The 22,861-nt window shown below is 50.3% G+C and overlaps 1 protein-coding gene and 1 pseudogene across 7 annotated transcripts in view; both read left to right on the plus strand.

The window, feature by feature from the left end:
* PACSIN2 (protein kinase C and casein kinase substrate in neurons 2) overlaps positions 1-22,861 on the plus strand; it is a 73,682-nt gene that overhangs the window by 12,660 nt on the left and 38,161 nt on the right. For 5 of the 7 annotated variants that reach the window (XM_038756029.1, XM_038756033.1, XM_038756034.1 and 2 more), the window contains exon 1: positions 19,669-19,709. The exons of 1 other annotated variant lie outside the window; for it this stretch is intronic. The gene's annotated coding sequence lies outside the window, so the exon portion shown is untranslated. Of the gene's footprint in view, positions 1-15,401; positions 15,534-19,668; positions 19,710-22,861 lie in introns of those variants that run through there. One more of the 7 variants, XM_038756031.1, reaches the window with a different exon arrangement.
* On the plus strand, positions 459-2,606 carry LOC119936643 (annotated as a pseudogene).

Consider the following 22,861-nt stretch of genomic DNA (forward strand, 5'->3'; position numbering starts at 1 on the left):
TCCTCCCCATGGAAGAATGTCTGCCTGCCTGCCTGCCCGGCTTAATTTAAGATTGCCAAGTAGCTCAAGTAGCCAAGTTCAAAGCTCTCCTCCCCTTGCTCAACCCTCACCTCCCAACGACTCACTGGTACCCCCTCCTCACCCCTTCCACCCCGGCTGTGGTCTTCCTCTTGCCTGGATTCTCGCGCCCCCCTGCCAAACACACACCCTGTTCTCGACCCTCCAGACCTAAGCTTTCTCCACTGCTAAGCAATGCCACTGCTTACTTTAGAAGGCTTTCCCCCTTTGGACATTTGATAGCCACCCCACCCCCAGGCCCACAGCATTTATGTCCTTATATTTTAAGTTATGCATTATAAAATATTTATTCATTTTAAGGTCCGTATCCTCCTCTAGACTGTAAGCTTGTTATGAGCAGGGAATGAGTTTGCCAGTTCTGTTGAATCGGGCCGGCCAGGATGGAGACCGTGGGGGCAGTGAGGGCCGCCACCCGCCGGCTGGGGAAACTGCTGGCGCCCGAACCAGGCGGCGCGGAGGAGCTCGCGGTCGGCGGAAGGAGACAACGATCACCGGGACCTGCTGCGCCTCCTCAGGTTAATTGAGAAAATTAAGCAACAACTCATGGAATGTAAAGTGATGATTGATAAGAGTGAAGAAAGAACTCCTGACCAAATCATAGAAAAAAGACTAATCGAAAATCAAGTTGAAGAGTTGGAAAGTGAAATGGAAGAGGCGAAGACTTCTTTCATGAACAAAACTCTGGCATTAAGAAGGTTGCAACTGGCAACACCCTCAAAACCAGCTGGTACAAAAATGACAGAGATTCTAGATTGATCTTGACAACCTTAAAGCACATATTAACGCTGAGTGGTGCCATCCTAAAAGCTCAGCAGGAAAGGTGGATGAAAGAGTGCTTGAAGTTAGGAAGAAGAGACTCGTGCTGAAGCAGACTGGAGGACGCAAACTCGTAGACATCCAGACCCTAAAGAGGAAGAAAAAAGAGGAATTGTTAAAGCGGATCAAGGAGAACGTGCAAAAGGAAATTCAGATGACTGTCGTGATTCAGAACACCTTCCAGACCGAGAACCCGTTGTTGGGTGGGGATCGTCTCTATTCGTTGCTGATTTGTACTTTCCAAGTGCTTAGTACAGTGCTCTGCACACAGTAAGCACTCAATAAATATGATTGAATGAATAATCAATCAGTGGTATTTATTGAGTACTTACTGTGTGCAGAGCACTGTACTAAGCTCTTGGGAGAGTACCTTGTATCTACCCCAGTGCTTAGAACAGTGCTTGGCACATAGTAAGTGCTTAACAAATGCCATCATTATTATTGTACTCTCCAGTGCACTTAGTACAGTGCTTTGCACATAGTGAGAGCTCAATAAATACCTTCAGTTGATTAATGCTGCTGCATCTCCCCTGGTCATACCTGCCTCACCTCCACCTCGGCACTCCAGCCCTCATCCATTTCTCTGAAAATGAAGTCGACATCCTGACAGTTATCTTGACTTTGCCATTCAGGACTTGCTCATTTTCACTTGTTGCAGGAGGCTAGGGAGCAGGGTGATTCTTTTATTGTTCTTGGTCTTATTAGTAATCCCAATAGTTTGTTTTTCTGTAGCACTTTGATTTTTTCCAAAGCACTTTCACATCAATCAGTCAATTTTATTTGAGTGCTTAGTGTGTCCAGAGCATTGTACTAAGCTCTTGGGAGAATATAATACAAGAGAATTGGGACATGTTCCCTGCCCATAATGAGTTTACAGTTTAGAGGGTGACTGTCTCCCTCTAGACAGAAATTCAAATAAATAAATTAAAAGTATGTATACGTGTTGTGCGGCTGAGGGTGGGGTGAATACCAAGTACCCAAAGGGTACAGATCCAAATGCAGTGATCTCATCTTCTCCTCACAACATCCTCATTTAATGAGGGCCAGTGAGGTTAAGTGACTTGCTCGGGGTCCCACAGCAAACCCAGTCCAAGGTCAGAGTTAGAACCCTAGTCTCCTGATTCCCAGCCCTGTGCTATGTGTGCTAGACCACACTGTCTTTCACATTTTAGAACATTTTAATTAGACATGGGGATTAACCTATAGGTTAATTGCTTTGCTGTAAGGCCCTGCGATGAAAGCAACTCCTTGTCTACCAATTCTGTTATACTGGCCTCTCAAGTGCTTAGTACAGTGCTCTGCACACAAAAGTGCTTAATAAATACCGTTGATTGATAATTAGATATGCCATCTCATGGTTTCAGTACCCAGTCTTTTGAATAGTTGAGTAAAATTGCAAAATCCAGCCCTAATGTAAAATATGGCTCCTACACAGTGGGAACTCAGGATACAAATATGTACACTAGCTTTCTTATCCCTCTCCACAATTGTGTCCTTGTTTTAGCTTCTCTGACCTTGTCCCTCCAACAGGGCAACTTCCTGAAATGTTACTTTTTGAAACTGTGCGTTTGGTCAGAGGCCGGGAACAGAGCCGCAGTGTCTCGGGGCATTGCTCAGTAGTGGCCTCCCCCGGCTGCAGCGGGACGGCTATTCCAGCTGACCTGGTGAGGGGCCTGCCCACGGACCCAGCTGTCTGCCTGCCTGTCTGCTAGCCCGATAAACGTGTGCTCTCTTCGTCATCCTTGAGGCCTTAGGGAGACTCACCCCACCACAGTCTGAAATGGGCAGAGTCAAATGCAGTGGCGAGGGGTGGGGGGGCTCTGAAAAGTGGCAAAGAGATTGATAATTTTCTGTGCCAACCCACCTCTTAATTGGAAGCAGCGTGACCTAGTGGATAGAGCATGGGCTTGGGAGTCAGAAGGAGCTGGTTTCTAATCCCAGCTCTGCCACTTGTTTGCTGTGTGACCTTGGGCAACTCACTTCACTTATCTGAGCCTCAGTAACCGCATCTGTGAAATGGGGACTAAGATTCTGAGCCCCATGGGGGACAGGGACTGTGTAACCCCATTTGCTTGTACCCACCCCAGAGCTTAGTACAGTGCCTGGCACATAGGAAGCACTTAACAGTGTGTCTTTTATTATATTGTGGTCTCCCAAGTGCTTAGTACAATCACTCATCCTATTCCACCTACATTACTGCATCAGCCTCCTTGCTGACCTCCCAACCTCCTGCTTCACCCCACTCAGTACTTCACTCTGCTGCCCGGATCATCTTTCTACAGGAATGTTCAGGACGTGTCAAGCTCCCTGCCCCCCCCCCCCCCCCCACCTCAAAAATCTCCAGTGGTTACCTGTCCACCTCCGTATCAAACACAAACTCCTAACCATTGGCTTTAAAGCACTCCATCATCCTGCCCCCTCTACCTAACCTTGCTTCTCTTCCTTTACAATGCAGCCCGCATGCTTCGCTCCTCTGGTGCTGCTAACCTTCTCACCGGGCCTTGATCTCGCCTGTCTCACCGCCAACTCCTGGCCCACATCCTACCTCTGTCCTGGAATGCCCTCCCTTCTCAAATCTGCCAGACAATTACTCCTCCCCCCCACCCCCTTCAAAGCCTTACTGAAGGCATATCTCCTCCAAGAGACCTTCCCAGTCTAAGCCCCACTTTTCCTCATCTCCCACTCCCTTCTGTGTCACCCTGACTTGCTCCCTTTGCTCTCCTCTCCACACCATCCCCACAGCACTTATGTAATATATCTATAATTTTATTTGTATTGATGTCTGTCTCCCCATCCTAGACTGTGAGCTTGTTGTGGGCAGCGATTGACACTCTATTGTTGTATTGTACTTTACCAAGTGCTTAGTGCAGTGCTCTGCACACAGTAAGCACTTAATAAATACGATTGAATGAATGAATACGGTGCTTTGCACACAATAAGCACTCAATAAATACGATTGAATGAATGAACAAATACCACAATTATTATCATTATTATTAAAAATCATAAAAAAATTGGAAAACGACTTTGGGGCAGGAGGGGTGGGGGAAGGCATGGGATTGCGGGGAGGCTGGGCAGGACCCTGTCCATCTGCTTCTCTGTGTCTGCTCTGAGCTCCATTCTTGCCTTGTGCAATGACTGGTTGACCACTTAAGGGCTGCCTCAGGGTGGCCTCCTTGCCCTTTTCTGTTCTGGGTCTTTCATTGTTGAAGCATTGTTTCTGTGTGAAGGCAGTTTCCTTTTCAAGGTAAGATGCCCAGGGCCTCCCAGTGAGTGTGATTTTGGAATTGCCGGTCTGGACTCTGGTCTTTCTGAAGGGTTAGGGTTCAGGCAGGAGGTCTCGAAACAGTGTTTCACTGCTGTTGGCTTTGTGCCTGGAACACAGGGTCACTGGCCACATTCTTAGGGGAGGGCGTTTTCCTGGGAACGTTTTCCAGAATGCCTCTGGGGTCTGCATAATCAGCATCGTTGGGATTGTTTGGGATCGTTTCCATCACTTGCGCTGCTTGCTTCCTGTTCTGGCTTCTCAGGGGTGTCAGACGGTAGCTACCTTGGAACACTTTGCAGTTGAGCATTCTTATCACTCAGGCCAATAGCAGATCCGTTTGGCCCAAGAGGCTTGGAGTCCTTTCTGATGGAGCCCCATGGATTATTGGCCACCAGCCTGAGGACTCCCCAGTACACAAAGAATTCACCAATGCTTATTCATTTGTTCACCCCTGTGTGGCGCTGGGTAGACCTGAGAAGCACCGTGGCCTAATGGATAGAGCATGGGCCTGGGATTCAAAAAGACCTGGGTTCTAACCCTGGCTCTGCCTTGACCTTGAGTAAGTCACTTCTCTGTGCCTCAGTTACCTCATCTGTAAAATGGGGATTAAAACTGCAAGCCCCATGTGGGACATGGACTGTGTCCAACCTGATGATCTTGTATTTCCTCCAGTGCCTAGTTTGGTGCCTGGCATATAGTAAGCACATAAAAATTACCCTAAAAGAAAACAAAACAAACAAAGGATACTCCATGTCTGTTTTAACAGACTGCTCTTTGGGCCCATCCAACCTTAGTGATATGAGTGGGAGGCTGGTGTCAAGGACACCCATTGTCCTGTGCCTCCAGGAAACCAGCTCAGTCTGTGAGTGTCACCAGAAGTCCTCCAGCCTTGAGAGCCCCAGGTGGTTGTCTGCAGGGCCATGGAGGCCGAGGAGGTAGGTCACAATTCCAAATCGCACTGCAGAGTCAGCTGGACCCTGCCAACTGGTGGCCTGAAGGAGATTGAGGTCGTGAGTCAGCCCGCACCCTGGAACCCAGTGCTTGTCAGAAAGTTTTCCTCATCCTGCCACCCCTCCTCGGTGCTGGAGACTGATGGGGAATTTGTGGCCAGTGGAGGAGGAAAGGGGACCGTGGTGTCCAACTGTTTTTAGAACTCTCAGCTGGGCTTACACAGTCATACCAGCTTGCCCCAAATAGAGCCATATCTCCCCAGATCCGGCCCAACGTGGCCAAGGAAGTTCCAATGTGATTCAAACAGCTGACCTCTTTAGGCACAGGCACAAAGGGATCCAGAATAAATCATTAACTGTAATGTTGGAATGGCAGAACTCCACAAAGGCTGAAAATGGGTACAAATCAATCAATCAATTGTATTTATTGAGCCTTTACTGTGTGCAGAGTACTGCACTGAGTCCTTGGGAGAGTACAATATAACAGGCGCATTCCCCATTCAAACGGGTACTCATAGAACCTCATAGAAGTGGTTTTTCCTATTCATTCATTCAATCGTATTTATTGAGCGCTTACTGTGTGCAGAGCACTGTACTAAGCGCTTGGGAAGTACAAGTTGGCAACATATAGAGACGGTCCCTACCCAACAGCGGGCTCACAGTCTTGAAGGGGGAGACAGACAACAAAACAAAACAAAACATATTAACAAAATAAAATAAATAGAATAGTAAATATGTACAAGTAAAATAGAATAATAAACCTGTACAAACATATACACAAGTGCTGTGGGGAGGGGAAGGAGGTAGGGCAGGGGGGATGGGGAGGGGGAGAGAAAGGAGGGGGCTCAATCTTGGAAGGCCTGAAGCTCTCAGTAGGGCTTTGAAGGGAGGAAGGGAGCTAGCTTGGCGGATGTGGAGAGGGAGGGCATTCCAGGCCAGGGGAAGGACGTGGGCCAGGGGTCGACGGTGGGACAGGCGAGAACGAGGTACAGTGAGGAGGTTAGTGGCAGAGGTGTGGAGGGTGCGGGCTGGGCTGTAGAAGGAAAGAAGAGAGGTGAGGTAGGAGGGGGCGAGGTGATGGAGAGCCTTGAAGCCAAGAGTGAGGAGTTTCTGCCTGATGCATAGGTTGATTGGTAGCCACTGGAGATTTTTGAGGAGGGGAATAACATACCCAGGGCGTTTCTGCACAGAGATGATCTGGGCAGCAGTGTGAAGTATAGATTGAAGTGGGGAGAGACAGGAGGATGGGAGATCAGAGAGGAGGCTGATGCAGTAATCCAGTCGGGATAGGATGAGATTGAACCAGCAGGGTAGTGGTTTGGATGGAGAGGAAAGGGCGGATCTTGGCAATGTTGAGGAGGTGAGACCGGCAGTATTTGGTGACGGATTGAATGTGAGGGGTGAACCAGAGAGCAGAGTCGAGGATGACACCAAGGTTGTGGGCTTGTGAGACGGGAAGGATGGTAGTGCTGTCAACAGTGGTGGGAAAGTCAGGGAGAGGGCAGGGTTTGGGAGGGAAGATAAGGAGCTCAGTCTTGGACATATTGAGTTTTAGATGGTAGGCAGACATCCAGATGGAGGTGTCTTGAAGGCAGGAGGAGACATGAGCCTGAAGGGAGGGAGACAGAGCAATTGAGTAAGGAAAAGTCGTATTTTCTCCAAGGCCAATGTGGCTGCCAGCCTGCCCTTAGGGATGGCTCGGTGATTGCTCTTGCTCATTTTCCCGAATGCTCCAAAACCACCATGGGATTGGGAATCTGATCTGGGCAATTTTCTTTTTGGTTGGGAGGTGGGGATAGTGAAGGGGTAGTGGCTAGAGATGTGGAGGGATTCTGCAGCAAATAATTTTTTGGATAAGACCTTGATGGTATCTCCCAATGAATGAATTGTGTGAGCAGATGGGCCATGGACTTGGCTTCTTCCTCAAAGAGCTCAGAGAAGCTTGGGCTTCGCTTCAGTAGTGTCAAGATTCTTGAGCTGTTGTGGTGGGTTGCATAATGTACTTTTGCTGGGATTATTAGAAGGAGGAGTACTTCTCAAATTTTTTCAGCAAGGGAAATATAAAGTCAAGTGCCCCTAATGGTAAAACTTTAACAGTTGTTTTGTTCAGTGCCTGATATTTCTATGGTGGACAAAGTTTTTAATTTCGAGGGTTTTTTTTAATTAAATGGTATTTTTTAAGTGCCTACTGCATGCCAAGTGCTAAATGCTGGGGTAGCTACAAGCTAATCAGTTTGAACACAGTCCATGTGTCCCACATGAGGCTCGCAGTCTTAATCCTCATTTTACAGAGGCAGTAACTGAGACAAAGGGAAGTGAAGTGACTTACCCAAGGTCACACAGCAGAAAATGGCAGGGCTGGGATTAGAACCCAGGCCCTTCCGATTCCCAGAGCTGTGCTCTACCCACTAGGTCATGCTGCTTCCTTATATTGTCTTTGAAAAGTCAATATTAAATGTAGATATTATTACCCAATACAAGAAAATCAGTTGTTTGCATCCCTCTTTAGGAAAATTCATGAAAATTGGCCTTAGAATGACAAAGATGTGTTTGGTTCGGCCCGGATCCTAGCGTTCAAACACCCTCTTACAGATGAAGATGAAGGAGGCTCCTCTCGGGATGATAGGTCAACCTCAGTCCTGAGACATCAGGATATTGACCCTATTAGAGGAGCTGTTCTAGTGCTGGTGGTGGGCTCAGCCCCACTCTCGCTTTCTCATCCCTGCCTGCCGAGTTCCCACCAGGACCCACGTACACCGAGCAAGCGAGTAAACAGGCAGGGGCACAGCACACACGACAAAGTGCTCCTGCAGGCGTTTTATGTGCAGGACCCACTGATGGCCTCATTGACCGCAGCCTGGTGCTGACGTGGACTGGGGCGTGGGACCCAGTGAGCGGTGGCCTCGGTAGCCACAGTCTTCGCCACCTATGTCAGCTGGCCATTTTTCAGATCCTCTACTTTTGGAAGCTAAAAAATTTCTTGTCAGGGTCAAATTGTTGAAGGCCAACTTGATGGCGAGCGGGTAAGAGAGGCTGTCTCCCTCTCTGTCACTGATCCTGCAGGCCCTCTGGTGTGCTGGGCCGGGCCCCTCCGGGCCACTGAGGAAGCTCGTGGTTTTGCGGGGCCACAGTGGGGTCAGGTAGGCAAGTGGTGGAGCCCCTCCCCGGACTGCCCAGCAGGAAGGGAAGCTTGCTTGGCGCAGACCAGGGAAGACCTTCGGCCCATTCTTCCTGCTCCCCTTGGAAGAGCACGAGGCTAAACGGATGACCGGAGAGCTCACGCGGGCTCTCTGCATTTGGGGAATGCTGGCGCACCTGGCCTGTGTCCCGGGCATTCTGGTTCCGGGCAGAAATGATACCTGACTTGGCGCCCGTGGCCGGCTCTGACTGGCGTCTCTGAGCGAGGAAGCCCTGGCCGCACCTCCTCACTGTCCCAAGAAAGGAGAGAAGTTGTGGCTCTGTCAGCTGGTCCTGGGAGGGCCTGGGCTCTTCCATGTCCCAGGCACGGGTCCTTCCCTGCCTGATTCATCTGTCACCTCCCATCTTATATCCTTTACTTCAGCCACTTCAGCACTTTCCCTAAGCACTTTTTGCTTATGTGTTACCGTCTCCACCCCCTAGTATTTATCTCTGTATCTTCATACTCTCTTGTTTTGCTCCATAACGGCACCTTGAGGGGTCGGGTCTAGGGCTGCCACCCAGGAAGGTGGTTTAGAGAGTGAAAGGGGCTTTCCCCAGGGGGACCTCATTTCCTTTTGGATCAGTCAGTCAGTTGTATTTATTGAGTGTTTACTGTGTGCAGAGCATTGTACTAAGCGCTTGGGAGAGTACAATACAATAAACAGACACATTCCCTGCCCACCATGAGTTTGCAGTCTAGAGCAGGAGACAGACATCAATATAAATAAACTATGGATATGTACATAAGTGCTGTCGGGCTGGCAGAGGGGATGAACAAAGGGAGCCAGTCGGCGGCGATGCAGGAAGGAGTGGGAGAGGAGGAAAAGGGGGTTAGGGAAGGTCTCTTGAGGGAGATATACCTTCAATAAGGCTTTGAAGGTGGGGAGAGTCATTTTCTGTTGAATTTGAGAGGGAGGGCTTTGCAGGCCAGAGGCAGGATGTGAGCAAGGGGTCGGCAGGGTCCGCTGTAAGATCTGCAAGATAGAGGAGATCAAGGCACAGTGAGAAGGTTAGTGTTCGAGGAGCAAAGTGTGCCGGCTGGGTTGGAGTAGGAAAATAGCAAGGTCAGGTAGTAGGGGGCAAGGCGATTGAGGCTTCAAAGCCAGTGGTGAGGATCCTAAAGCAAGTCTGGATCCTCACCCCAAGCCCAATGACAGGCATGTCATTAGCCCTCTGTGCCTTTGGAGCAGTGGAAATTGTTCATCTTACATACGCAAGAAATTCCAGAGCAACGTTCAGATCTGGGTGGGCCCCGAGCATCAGGGAGGACCTCCCCTCTCCCACCCCCACCCACGGGGCTGCAACCCATGTGGGGGCCAAGCCCCAGCATCGACCCAATTTGCCCCTCTTTCAAATTGGAGTGGGGTGAAATGTGCAAGGCATTGGCCTTGGGGAACTGGTCTTTTCCCACCGCTGGCTTAGAGTTTAACTAGGCCACAGGGGCAGCATTAAAGGGCAGTCAAGCCTCCGGCGCCCCAATTACATGGCCATTTAGAAGGCCTGCTGATAAATGAATTGTGAACTCGTGTGTTCAGGTTTTAAGGGAACAAAAACATGTCCCTCATTCTCTCCATAATCAGGTACTATATCTCTAGGTTCTCTCCTAGCCCAGTGAAGCTCCTCATTATAAATCTCCCAGTTGTTAAAGTATCCAGAAAGCTGCTGTAAAGGCAGAAAACAGTATTTTCCTGTTAAAAATATACATTGCTGTTCAGTACACCGGATCTGGGACTCCCTTCTCCATCCCCCAGTTTAAAAACTATTTTGGGGGGTTTGGCTTTTTATTTTCATTTCCAAGTAACTGGGCTTTAGAAGCTGATACGTCTCTGCTGGCTCATGCAAGGATGGGATGGTTTGCTTTCAGGGGAGTCATGGGGTGTTGCCTTGTAAGGGGAACCCGAGTCACCATTGTCTCTGGCTGGACTGAAAGAGGGGTGAGAGCGAGCCTTTGATCTGTTCAGCCCAGTGCCCAGTCTCTGCTAAGTGCACTGAAAAAGGCTTGGAGGCTTAGTGGTATGGTTCCATTTGGGCACCCATCCTCCTGGGTAAGGAAATGCCATCTGATTCCAGTAATAATAATGGTGGTATTTGTTAAGCACTTACTATGTGCAAAGCACTGTTCTAAGCGCTGGACCTGCAGCTGCGCTCCCCATAGACTCTGAGTCCGTGGCAGCATTTTCTGAGGACTCTGAGCCTATTGCCGTGTCCAGGGGCAGATAATAATAATAATAATTATGGTATTTGTTAAGCGCTTATTACATGCCAAGCACTTTTCCAAGCGTTGAGGTAGATACAAGGTAATCAGGTTGTCCCACGTGGGGCTCACAGTCTTAATCCCCATTTTACAGATGAGGTAACTGAGGCACAACAAAGCATGGCTCAGTGGAAAGAGCCCGGGCTTGGTCATGGGTTCTAATCCCGGCTCCACCACTTGTCAGCTGTGTGACTTTGGGCAAGTCATGTAACTTCTCTGTGCCTCAGTTACCACATCTGTAAAATGGGGATTAAGACTGTGAGCCCCATGTGGGACAACCGGATTACCTTGTATCCCTCCCAGAGTTTAGAACAATGCTTGGCACATAGTAAGTGCTTAACAAATGCCATCATCATTATTATTGACTTGACCAAAGTCACACAGCTGACAAGCAGTGGAGCTGGGTTTAGAATGCAAGACCTCTGACTCCCAAGCCCGTGCTCTTTCTGCTTAACCATGCTGCTTCTCTTATTCAACACCCCATGACTCCCCTGAAAGCAAACCATCCTGTCCTTGGGTGAGCCAGCAGAGAAGTGTCACGTTTTAAAGCCCAGTTACTTGGAAATGAAAATAAAAAGCCAAACCCCCCAAAATAGATGAACCAATCTATCCATTAGTTCCCCCATTGCCGGCTGGGCCTAGATGTGCTTCTGGCATCCCATCCTCAACAGCAGACTGGCAAAGGGCAGGTTGCCCTGGGGCTCCCCACAGGCCTCCCTGGTGTAGCAGCCTTGGAAGGCTGTTTCTTTACTTTGAGGAATAAGAGAGCGTGTGCTTGGGTTCCTGCCCCCCCACGCCCCCCGAGGGCCCTGCCCCCATCCTCCACCTCCCTGGAGCCCAGAGGTGGGATGGGCTTGTGGAAGAAAGAGGAATGTGCATATTCCCTATTACCAGACTGGGACAACTTTGAGGGGTCATGGGCCCCCACAAGTGTGGTCTGAGACTGGACCAACTGGATGAGAATTGGAGGTACCAAAGTGGGCTGACACCCACCACCTGACCCCTGAAAGGTGGAGCAAAAAAATGCATATCACCAGTGACATTGGGGAGGGGCCCGGGGGTTTGCTTCATCTTTGTCTCTGAGAGTCTTGGCTCCACTCAGGGGTCTCCCCTGCCCGAGAAACCACCTTTAGTACTCTGCTACTAGATGGAGCTGGGCCAGGAAGAATTTTTGTGAAATCTACTGTGATGAGAGTCTAGAAACTACTGAGCTTCTGAAGTTGCTGGTTTGGCCCGACTGCATTATCCAACTAATACGGGGGGTTCTTATATCACCAGGAAGTAGGAAAAACCATCTTGGAACTGTACCTGCTTGCGGAAAACAGTCGGAACTGGTGAGGGGGATCAGGGGTGAGGAAGAGCAGTCCAGATAAATGCCAGGCAGTCAGGGTCCACCCTGGTAGGACTCGCTGGGGCTCCCCATTGGTCCTCGCTGTCCTGAGGAACTCTTCCCCACATCTTTCTTCCCACTGGCCTTGTGCTCCTGGAATAGTCATCTGCCATTTTTGGTCTCTCCTCCAAGAGGCCTTCCCCAGTTAAGTCCCCCATACCCCCTGCATCATCTATGCACTTGGATCTGTGATCTTAGGGCATTGATATTTGCCCCACCCTCAGCCCCACACCATTTGTGTACCTATCTTTAAAATATATATTAAATTATATTAATGTCTGTCTACTCCTCTATCTGCTGGCTGTTGTACTCTCCCAAGCATTAAGTTTGGTACTCTGCACATAGTAAGCACTCAATAAATACCATTGATTGTTTTTTTCCGTTATCTGACTGGCTCTAGTGAACTCAGGGCAGTGACCCAAGTTGTTTTGGGGAATGGTTCTCCCTCTTTCAATAGTTGCTGGAATGTAGTGTGTTACTCTGCACAGAGCACTGTACTAAACGTTTATTCTTCCTCCTACCTAGAATGAGAGTGTGTCTATCGACCCATCTGTATTTTCTCCCAAGTATGTAGCACAGTGCTCGACACACAGTTAAGTGCTCAGTAAATACTATTGATGGATCTATTTATTATAGGGAGAGTACGATACAATAGAGTTGGTAGGCCTGCCCCCAGCCCTCAAGGAATGGACAGTCCAGCCCTGCCCCATCCTCTCTTTCCCGTGGGAGACCAATGTTTTGGGAAAATAGCTGCCCTGCTGCCGACTTCTGAACGCTCCTGTGGGCTGAGTGAAGAGTGGCCAGGGCCTCCAAGAGCCTCTAAATTGTTGATGTAAAAGCCAGACCCCTATGAATATTTAATTCGACTTTGAATTTGAGAAGAGGTTACCCCGCCCCGCACCCTCACCATCCCGAGAGACCTAGGCAGCCGATGACTGGGGGGTGAGTCTCCGGCCTGTGCCCCTCTTCCTCCCGCCCCAATCCCCTTGGTTTGATCATCCTTTTTGAAGTATTTGGCATTTATGTAGTGTTTTGCAAGAAAGTGACGTGCAGCCCAGCTGTTGTGAGTCACTCTTCAAACCCACGTGACAGAGGGAGGACTTTACCGGCTTCTCCCTTTGGTAGAAAGGAAAACGGGAAATTCAGAATGTAAAATGGCCCAACTCCACTCCCAGCCGCCCGGAGGCCCGTTCCCCGGCTTGGGGCGGGGCAGACCCTTCCCAGGCCGCGGCGGGGCCCTGGCCGGGTGGCCCGCAGCTTGGCAGGAATTTGAAAAAGATCTGGGTGTGTTCTCAGTCAGTTGATGGTATTTACTGGTTGCCTGTGAGCACACACGATCCCTGCCCTCAAGGAAATTACATTCTACTGTTTACAATAATGTATTAAGGGCTGGGCTGTATTAAGGGCTCTGCTGCCAACCTCCTCACTGTGCCTGCCCCGCCGTCGACCCCTGGCCTGGAATGCCCTCCCTTCACACATCCGCCAAGCTAGCTCTCTTCCTCCCTTCAAATCCCTACTGAGAGCTCACCTCCTCCAGGAGGCCTTCCCAGACTGAGCCCCCCTTTCCTCTCCTCCTCCCCATCCCCCCTGCCCTACCTCCTTCCCATCCCCACCTGTATATATGTTTGTACAGATTTATTACTCTATTTTACTTGTACAATTTTATTTATTTAATTTGTTAATGTATTTATTTTGTTAATGATGTGCATCTAGCTTTACTTCTATTTATTCTGATGACTTGACACCTGTCCACAGTTTTGTTTCATTGTCTGTCTCCCCCTTCTAGACTGTGAGCCGGTTGTTGGGTAGGGACCGTCTCTATGTTGCCAAATTGTACTTCCCAAGCGCTCACAGTAAGTGCTCAATAAATACGACTGAATTAATGAATGGGAGAGGGCAACAGAGTGAATAGACACCATCTTTGCCCTCAAGGAGTTTACAGTCTACTGCACACAGAGCACTGAACTGAGCACTTGGGAGAGTGAGTAGACAGGATCCCTGCCCTCAAGGAGCTTCCAAGGTGGGTGCAGTCCAATAATGTAATGTCTTACCCAGAAGGCAGACCGCCCATCATGGCGCTCCATACAGCAGATGTGACATGGGCTCGAGGGCAGAGCAGCAGTCCTGTTGTGAAACAGGCCTCGTCTCTGTCGAGATCTCTGGGTCAGTCATTCAGTCATATTTATTGAGCACTTACTGTGTGCAGAGCACGGTACTAAGCACCCGAACAATATAACAGACACATTCCCTGCCCACAGTAAGCTTACAGTCTAGTGGGTCGCGGTGCCCCGCTGCCAAGGCCTGTTGGGAAAAAGACCCAACCAACTATACCTGGGGCTATCTCACCGAACAGCAGTTTCCTGAAGGAAGTTACAAGTGCCCCTGAGAACCCCATCCCCCACCCCCCCATCCATCCACCCTGCAGGCCGAGGGCCGCCGAGAACCCTGGATGGCTGCTTGCGGGGGGCCGTATTTGTGCCATGTATGGCCACGGGCGGGCAGTGGTTATGCTGTGTGCGGGTTGCTCTTCCCTCTCTCTCCCCACCCCACAGCACTTAAGTATATATGTATGTAGAGAAACAGCGTGGCTTAGTGGAAAGAGCACGGGCTTGGGAGTCAGAGGTCGTGGGTTCTAATGCTGGCGCTGCCACTTAGCAGCTGTGTGACTTTGGGCAAGTCACATCACTTCTCTGTGCCTCAGTTACCTCATCTGTAAAATGGGGATTGACTATGAGCCCCACGTGGGACAACCTGATTACCTTGCAGCTACCCCAGCGCTTAGAACTGTGCTTGGCACATAGCGCTTAGCAAATACTATCATTATTGTTATTAATAATTCTATTTATGTTGATGCCTGTTTACTTGGTTGGATGTCCGTCTCCCCCCTTCTAGACTGTAAAACGGTTTTGGGCAGGGATTGTCTCTATTGCTTGATTGTACTTTCCAAGCGCTTAGTACAATGTTCTGCACATAGTAAGCGCTCGCGGGGAGTGTTCGTGCCGTGTGTGGATTGCATGCGGGCAGTGTTTGCGCGGGTTGCATGAAGAGAGTATCTGTGCTGTGCGTGCGGTTTGCATGCGGGGAGTGTTCCTGCTGTGTGCGAGGTAAGTAGGGGCTATGCTGCAGTGTGGGGTGACCTTATCTCCGGCTGCGGCGCTTTCGGCAGCCAACAGGAAATGATGAAACGGGCTGGGAGATGGAACTGCCGGCCACCACCGGGACCGGGACGAGGAGGAGGAGGAGGAGCTGCGGGAGGATGGAGGTTGGAGGAGGAGGAGCTGCGGGGCGGAGGATGGAGGAGGAGGAGGAGCTGCGGGGCGGAGGATGGAGGAGGAGGAGGAGGAGCTGCGGGGCGGAGAACGGAGAAGGGGGAGGAGGGGAAGGCAGGTGCCGAAGCCCGGCGGCAGAGTTGGGCCAGCGGGCTTGGCATTCATTCGGCGGGGAACGTCCCGGGGTGCGGTCCCGGAGGCTGGGAGGTCGGGGCTGGGGTCAGCTTGGCGGGGCCCGCAGTTGCCGGCCTCTTCCCGGGTGAGCGGGCAGCCCCCCGGCTCGCAGGTGCCCCCCGGTGCCTGGAGCTCCTTGACGGCGATCTTGGAAGTGAGTTTCACCCCAACCGCACTCCGGGGGCCTGCGGGGCCCAGGCGCTTGGGCCACTGCTGGAGGCTTTGCATTTCCTGGTGAAAGGTTTCATAATTCAAGGTGAAAGCGGGGCTCTGCCTTCTGCAGGAGGGCTGTGTGTGTGTTTGTGTGTTTGGGGGTCGAGCTTTCCTGGTTTTCACGTCTTGGTGTACTCGTGGCGTCGTTTCCAAATGTATTTGACTTGCCCTCCGGCGTCCCGAGCTCGGCTCCGGAACGTCCTTCCCCGGGAAGGGTCGCGGCCGCCGGCCCATCGGGCCCATCCGTTCCCTCCTTCCCCCGGGGTCCGCGGCTCCGGCCAGTGCTTCTCTAAACAGCACCTGCCCCCCGGCAGACCAGCGAGCCTTTCCGAAGGACACGGGGCTGGGACCTAGGGGAGAAATGGCCAGATTAACATCCAGCCCTGAGAGTCCCATCCCTCCCCTTCACCCCCACCTTCTCTTCCCCCTCCTCTCACCCCCCCATTTTTCTCCTCCATCCTTCCCCTTCACTCCCTCCTCCTCTTCCTTTCCCCCTTCCCTTCTTCCTCCTCCTGCTGTCCCCCGTTTTTCTCCTCCTCCATCCTTCCTCTTCACCCCCACCTCCTCCTCTTTATTCCCCTTTTCTTCTTCCTCCCCTTCCCCCTCCTCTCCCCCGTTTTTCTCCTTCTCCACCTCCTCCCCTTTTCCCCCACCTCCTTCTCCCATCTCCCTCCCTCCTCCCCCTCTCCCTCTGTTTTTCTCCCTCTCCCCCACCTCACCATTAGACCGCCCTCCTGCCCGGCTTCCTCCTCTCCCCAGTTCTGCAAGGCTGCGAGCACCTGACGTGGCCCAGGGTCTGTGCCCCAAGCAGCATTGGATTCCCAAAGGTGGCTCGGGTCACTGCAGCCAGGGGTCCCCCACCCCACCCCCCAGAAGCCCCGCACTCCACTGCCATACCCGTAACTTCCCATTACTCTGGGGACAGTAAATGGTTTGTGACTTAGGGGACCAGGCAACACAGGAAAGATTGGCGTTTTTATTGACATGGGATGTAGAGTTCCTTAAAAGACCCCACTTGGGTAAGTTTTAACATCACTGTTAGGTTTCTTAATATGACCTATTTAGAAACTTTCTTGGTAATAGAAGGCTTAATGAGTTTTATAGGAAGCTTCAGATGACAGGGCTGCCAAGGTTCCCGAAACTCAGTGTCATGGTCTTACCTGAAATAGAGGCGTTTAAAGTCTTGCCAGAGAGAGAAGGGTTAAGTTTCCTCGCTTTATGTTGTGTTAATTAACTATTTGCTGCTTGTGACTGCGCAAACTGGAGTGTTAGCTAATATACGTGGTAATAAGGTAACCATCCCCTACCCCCCATAGTTGTGGCTTCAGGTTTCTGCTGAGATCAATTTGGATTATTTCAACTTTGAACCCCTTTGTTCTCCCATCTCAGCATTCTTTCTCCATGTGCCCTGTCATATTCTCCACCGGCCCTTCAGTGGTTGGTTCCCAAGCTTGAGAAGCTTGTCCTGAATTTGTACTTCCCAAGCGCTTAGTACAGTGCTTTGCACACAGTAAGCGCTCAATAAATACGATTGAGTGAATGAATGATGGAGGCATCTGAGCAGTGCAGGCCCAGCCTGTTACAGGCCAGAAAAGCAGGGGAAAGGCCTGGTCTTATTCAGGGGTCCTGCCTGCCAAAGGGAAAATTTAGGGAATCATTGTTCTGTGAGTTTTCCCCTTAACTTTCCTCCCTCACTTCTAATGGAAAACTTGTTTCTCAAAAAGACCAACCAGAGGTAGAAATGTGGAGTAATTTAGAGGGATCTGGTGGACAGGGGTAGGTGGAATTAGAAATTTCCACATGAGGAGTGGGTGTCCACTGGCCCTTCCAACAGAAGTGACCCAACTACAGAGAGTTTAGCCCCGTATCTGGGGTAGCCGGAAAGACCCCTACCAACTCTCTGTTTGTGTAGCCCTTACTGTGTGCTAATAAAATGCAATCAGGTCAGACAAAGTCCCTGCCAATATGGGATTCACAGTTTAAGGGGAGGACCAACAGATGTTCAGTCCCCAATTTACAGACTGTGAAACTGTCACAGAGAGTTTGTCACCTGTCCAAGGTCACATGTAGCATGTAAGTGGTGGAGCTGGGATTAGAACCAAGGTCCCCTGACTCCTGGGCTTGAGGACTTCTACTAGGCCACACTGTTTTCCCTGTGTCCCTGCCACCTGCTAGTCAATTAAGAGTATCTTTTGCATGCTTGCTTTGTGCAGAGCACTGAACAAAGTGCTGGGGTGAGTCATAATAATAACTGTGGTACTTGAGTGCTTACTTTGTGCTAAGAACCGTCTTAACCACTGGGATAGATAAAACACATTCAGATCAGGCACAGTCCCTGTCCCAAATGGGACTCACAGTCTAAGGGGGAGAGAGAATGGGTATTGAATTCCATACTACAGATGAGGAAACTGAGGCAGTTGTGACTTCCCCAGAGTCACATGGCAGGCCAGTGTGGGAGCTTAGATTAGAATGCAGGTCCCCCTGACTCCCAGGCGTATATTCTTTCCACTAGGCCATGCTGGTTCTCAGTAGAAAACAGTAGAATTAGTAGGCATGGATTCTGGACTTCAGGAAGCTCACAGTACAGTAGACTGTACTAGAAGTGAATCCTGATCTCAAGGATCTTCCAATCTAATGGGAGAGACAATAAATTACAGATGGGAGGAAGCAACAGAGTAGAGAGATAGGTAGTAAGTGCTCTTGAGGGGGCATGGTGAGTGCCTGGGGTTTAGGTGAGAGGAAAGTCCTGAAGAGGCAATTGTAGGGAGGAGGAAAGGGGGAAATGGGGCCTGAGAGGAGATGGAAGATTAATTAGGGAAGTGATTTCCGGATGGCTTTGAAGATAGGGAGAGCCGTGGTCTGCCAGAAGTGAATGGGGAGGGAGGTCTAGAGAGGAGTGAGGCCCCCCCCCCAGCCTAGCTCTCAGGTAGGGCAGCTGAGACCCAGACGGGGCTTCACAAAGCCATAGCCCTCGGGCTTGTGAGCTTCCTGCTCAGCTGACCTGGCTTTGGTTTATTTAGCAGGAGTGGATCTAGTATTTACTGAGCACCTTCTGAGTGCGGAGTTGGGTACTGTATTAAGTGCTTGGGGAAGTGCCAAGCAAAGCAGTGACACATTCCCTGCCCTAAAGGAATTTACCCTCTAACAGGGACAGATGGAGACACCTTACCAACAGAGTAACCAAAATAGGTAATTGAGTAATCTCTTATCGTTAGAGTGCTGAGGACAGTCAGGTTTGGAAGAAGAGGAGAAGGAAAGACCTGTTGCTAGCAGGGCACGCCCTGGATCTGTTCTTTTCTAGCACAATGTTAAGTGCTTAGTACAGTGCTCTTTGCACAGTAAGTGCTCAATAAATGCCATTGATTGATTGGTTCTAGTAGTGGGGAGGGGATGGCCAGCACTGAACCATGGTGCCCTTGAGGCCAGCAGCCTGGGATATGAAATGACTGGAGGAGACACCCATTATTTGCTTTCTTCTACACCTCACTGCTTCCCCCCTCGACCTGTCTTGCTCATCAGAGACAGACAGCCCTGAGGGAATGTGGACTCTGGACAACCCAACAGCTGAACCGGTTAAGTTTTCCAAGCCTGGGTTTGACAAGCAGAGTGAGGAAGTGAAACTCAGTACTTTCACTTTTCCTTAGCAGTCATTTCATCGCTTTGTTCACACTGGTTCCCCTCCTCCTGAACAGTCTAGACTATATGCTCATTGTGGGCAGAGATTGTGTCTGTTGTTGTATTGTACTCTCCCAAGTGCTTAATACAGTGCTCTGCACACAGTAAACCCTCAATAAATATGAATGAATGGATGAACAGTGCTATTCCTTGGCCAAGCCACGCCCCTCCTTTCCTCCAGGTGCCCCCTCTTCCAGAAGGCCTTGTATGTTGAAATCCCTGTCCCTCAACCCTGGCCTTCCTGTTTCTGTCACCCCATCACCCACCTCAGCACTGACGGGCTCCCTATCTGGTTGTTTTTGATTTATTTACCTATTTGTTTCTAGGTTTTCTCTCATAGAGAAGCAGCTTGGCCTAGTGGATAGAGCACGGACCTGGGAATCAGAAGAACCTGGGTCTAATCCCTGCTCCACCACTTGTTTGCTGCGTGATCCAGGGCCAGGTACTTTGTTTCTCTTTGCCTCAGTTAACTCATAGGTAAAATGAGGATTAAGACTGAGCCCCATGTGGGAGAGGGACTGTGTCCAAAGTGATTAACTTGTATCTACCCCAGTGCTTAGTGCAGTGCTTAGCACATAGTAAGCACTTAAATACCATTTTTATATTTCTGTAGGCTGAACTGTCATATCTCTCTCTATCTTCCCATTTCCCATTAAATGAAAAAATCTGGGGGGCTGGGATCATATTGCTGACTTTCCCCAAGCTGCTGTTCCAGCACTTTGTAAGCACTTATTAAACGCCATCGCAAGTTAACCTCAGTCAGGTCTCGGGAAATGCTGTGGTTGATGGGTTTTGCTTTTTTTTCTTTTAAATAAAGCCCTGGGTTAAAATGACCTGAAGTGATTTCATTAGGTTTGAAACCCATTTCCGTATTCTGCTCTGTGATCCCAGTTTTAGTACTCCGGGCTGCGGGATTGTGGAATGCGCGGCAGAGTGTTAAGAGTGGCACCAAGGAAATCCTTGGGACGGGCTTTATTCAGTCCATGCAGCCTAGTCCTTATCCATCAGTGATTCTCCATCCTTGGAGATCTGTGGCCAGGGGGCGGTCAGGCTGGGTCATTGGCATTTCTCTGTGGCCCCAGCCTGCATCAGGAGTGGATCAGGTCTGAGTCTGGTCAGGTCGGGGCAGCAGACGCAGTGGTACCACTTGCTGAGTGGCAGGTGACAAACCCTGGTCTTCTTCACCCGAATGCAAATCAGAAGAACTGGAGTGGAAAATTGATTACTGCCTCCAGAATAAAAATGGGAAAAATCCAGACTCCCAATTTAAGCCAGCCCAAGCGTTGCCACAGGCAAACCTGCTGTCTCTCCTGCCTGGGGCTCGAAGAAACCGACCTCTTTGTGGCTAGGCTAAATAATAGTAGTAGTAGCAGTGGTGTGTATTAAATGCTTGCTTTATTCAGAGCACTAAGAACAAGTGCACAGGACAAACTTAAATCCAATCCCAGGTCTACCAAAATAAGGGAGGAGAGAGGGGATGGGCAACAGACTTGTGAGGAAGGGTGAAATGATAAAAACCGCAAAACAACATGAAAGGCAAGGACAATGAGCTCTGCAGCAAGAGGTTGAGGGTACTGAGGCGAGAGAAGCAGAGTTCGGGCTCCTTGCAGCTCAGAGTCCAATGGTCACAGCTGCGGCTGCAGTCACGGTCACAGAGGCAAATGCAGCTTCCTGACCTACTGGAAGTTGCAAATTAGACTTTGATTTGTCGTGAAGCAGTGTGACCTAGTGGAAAGAACCCAAGCCTGGGAGTCGGGACCTGGGTTCTAATCCTGACCTCATCACTTGTCTACTGTGTGGCCTTGGGCAAGTTGCTTCACTTCTCTGTACTTCAGTTACTTTATCTGTAAGATAGGGATCAAGACTGTTAACCCCGTGTAAGACACGGACTGTGTTCGACCTGATGATCTTGTACGTAAGTATATATGTATAATAATAATAGTGATGGCATTTGTTCAGTGCTTACTATATGCAAGGCACTGTACTAAACGCTTGGGTGGAAACAAGCAAGACCCTGTCCCACGAGGTGCTCACAGTCTGAATCTCCATTTTATAAATGAGGGAACTGAGGCACAGAGAAGTGAAGTGACTTGCCCAATGACACCCAGCACACAAATGGCAGAGTCAGGATTAGAACCCATGACGTTCTGACTCCTAAGCCCGTGTTCTAGCCACTACACCATGCTGTTTCTCATATGTATCCCAGCTTCACCATTTGTCTGCTGTGTGACCTTGGGCAAGTCACGTCATTTCTGTGTGCCTCAGTTCCCTCATCTGTAAAACGGGGTTTGAGACTGTGAGCCCCATGTGGAACGGGCATTGTGTCCAACTCAGTTTGCTTGTATCCACCCCAGTGCCTAGTACGGTGCCTGGCAGATAGTAAGCGCATAACAAATACCATCATTGCGTGGCTCAGTGGAAAGAGCGCGGACTTGGAAGTCAGAGGTCATGGGTTATAATCCTGACTCTGCCACTTGTCAGCTGTGTGACTTTGGGCAAGTCACTTAACTTCTCTGGGCCTCAGTTACCTCATATGTAAAATAGGGATTATGATTGTGAGCCCCACGTGGGACAACCTGATCACCTTGTATCCCCCCCAGTGCATAGAACAGTGCTTGGCACATAGTAAGTTCTTAACAAATACCATCATTATTATTATTATGTACCCCAGTACTAAGTACAATGCCTGGCACATAGTGAGCGCCTAACAAATACCATTTTTAGAAAAGAAAAGAAAAGAATAATGCTTCATTCTGTCACTGCCCCTTACTCCCCTGCTGGAGAAGGGGCCGATAGCCTGTAGGTACAAGGTGGGCTGGTCCACGGGACGAGTATCGATCCCCAAGATCAGTCCCCAGGGATGGTCTTCAGGGACAGTTCCAGGGTGTCGGTCCCCACACGGGTCTCAGGGTGTTAGTTTTTACCCGCCAGACTGCATCTCTGGTTCTTTCTATGCTGCTGAGAGTGGGCATCTTCCCCATAGCCATGTCTCATTCTCCAGATCATCTTCCGACTGTTGTCCCAGTCTGTGTTTTTGGAAGGGCAGCAGGCATCTCAGTAAGGTTTTGGTCATAGCGGCAGAGTTGGACATTAAATTTTGGAGTCAAGCAGGTCTCTGCTGGGCCTAGACTGTCAATCAGGATCAGTGCACCCCCATCTGAGGCCACTGAGCCCCTTGCCTGGGGCTTCCAACAGCTCCTTGCCAGCAGCCAAACAGCCAGGGGAGAAATCTGACCTGGGGTGGGCGGCCGGTCTACTCGGGCTTCTGGCTCCTGCCCAGTCCACCCGGACTGCCGCTCTCACCAGGCATGGTGGTCAGAGTCCATGGTGATGGCAGCTGCGGGAAGTGTTCTTCTGACGTGAACCTCCATCCGGATCCGGTGTGCTGCGTATACATGGGTGTTGATGTGGCTGTGGGACCTCAGCACGAGTCTCCCTAGGCCCGGGGTTCCATGAGACGGCACCTCTGTGCTCTGGGAGAGCCAGTGGGCCACCCGAGGGCAGGGGCTCGAGAGCCTGGCTCAGGAAGGGTCTGGAAGCAGAAAGGTGACCCTCCCCAGCCCACTGCTCCCTCCTCGCTGCCCCTGGCTTTCA

This window comes from Tachyglossus aculeatus, chromosome 14, assembly GCF_015852505.1.
Source record: "Tachyglossus aculeatus isolate mTacAcu1 chromosome 14, mTacAcu1.pri, whole genome shotgun sequence".
NCBI lineage: Eukaryota > Metazoa > Chordata > Mammalia > Monotremata > Tachyglossidae > Tachyglossus > Tachyglossus aculeatus.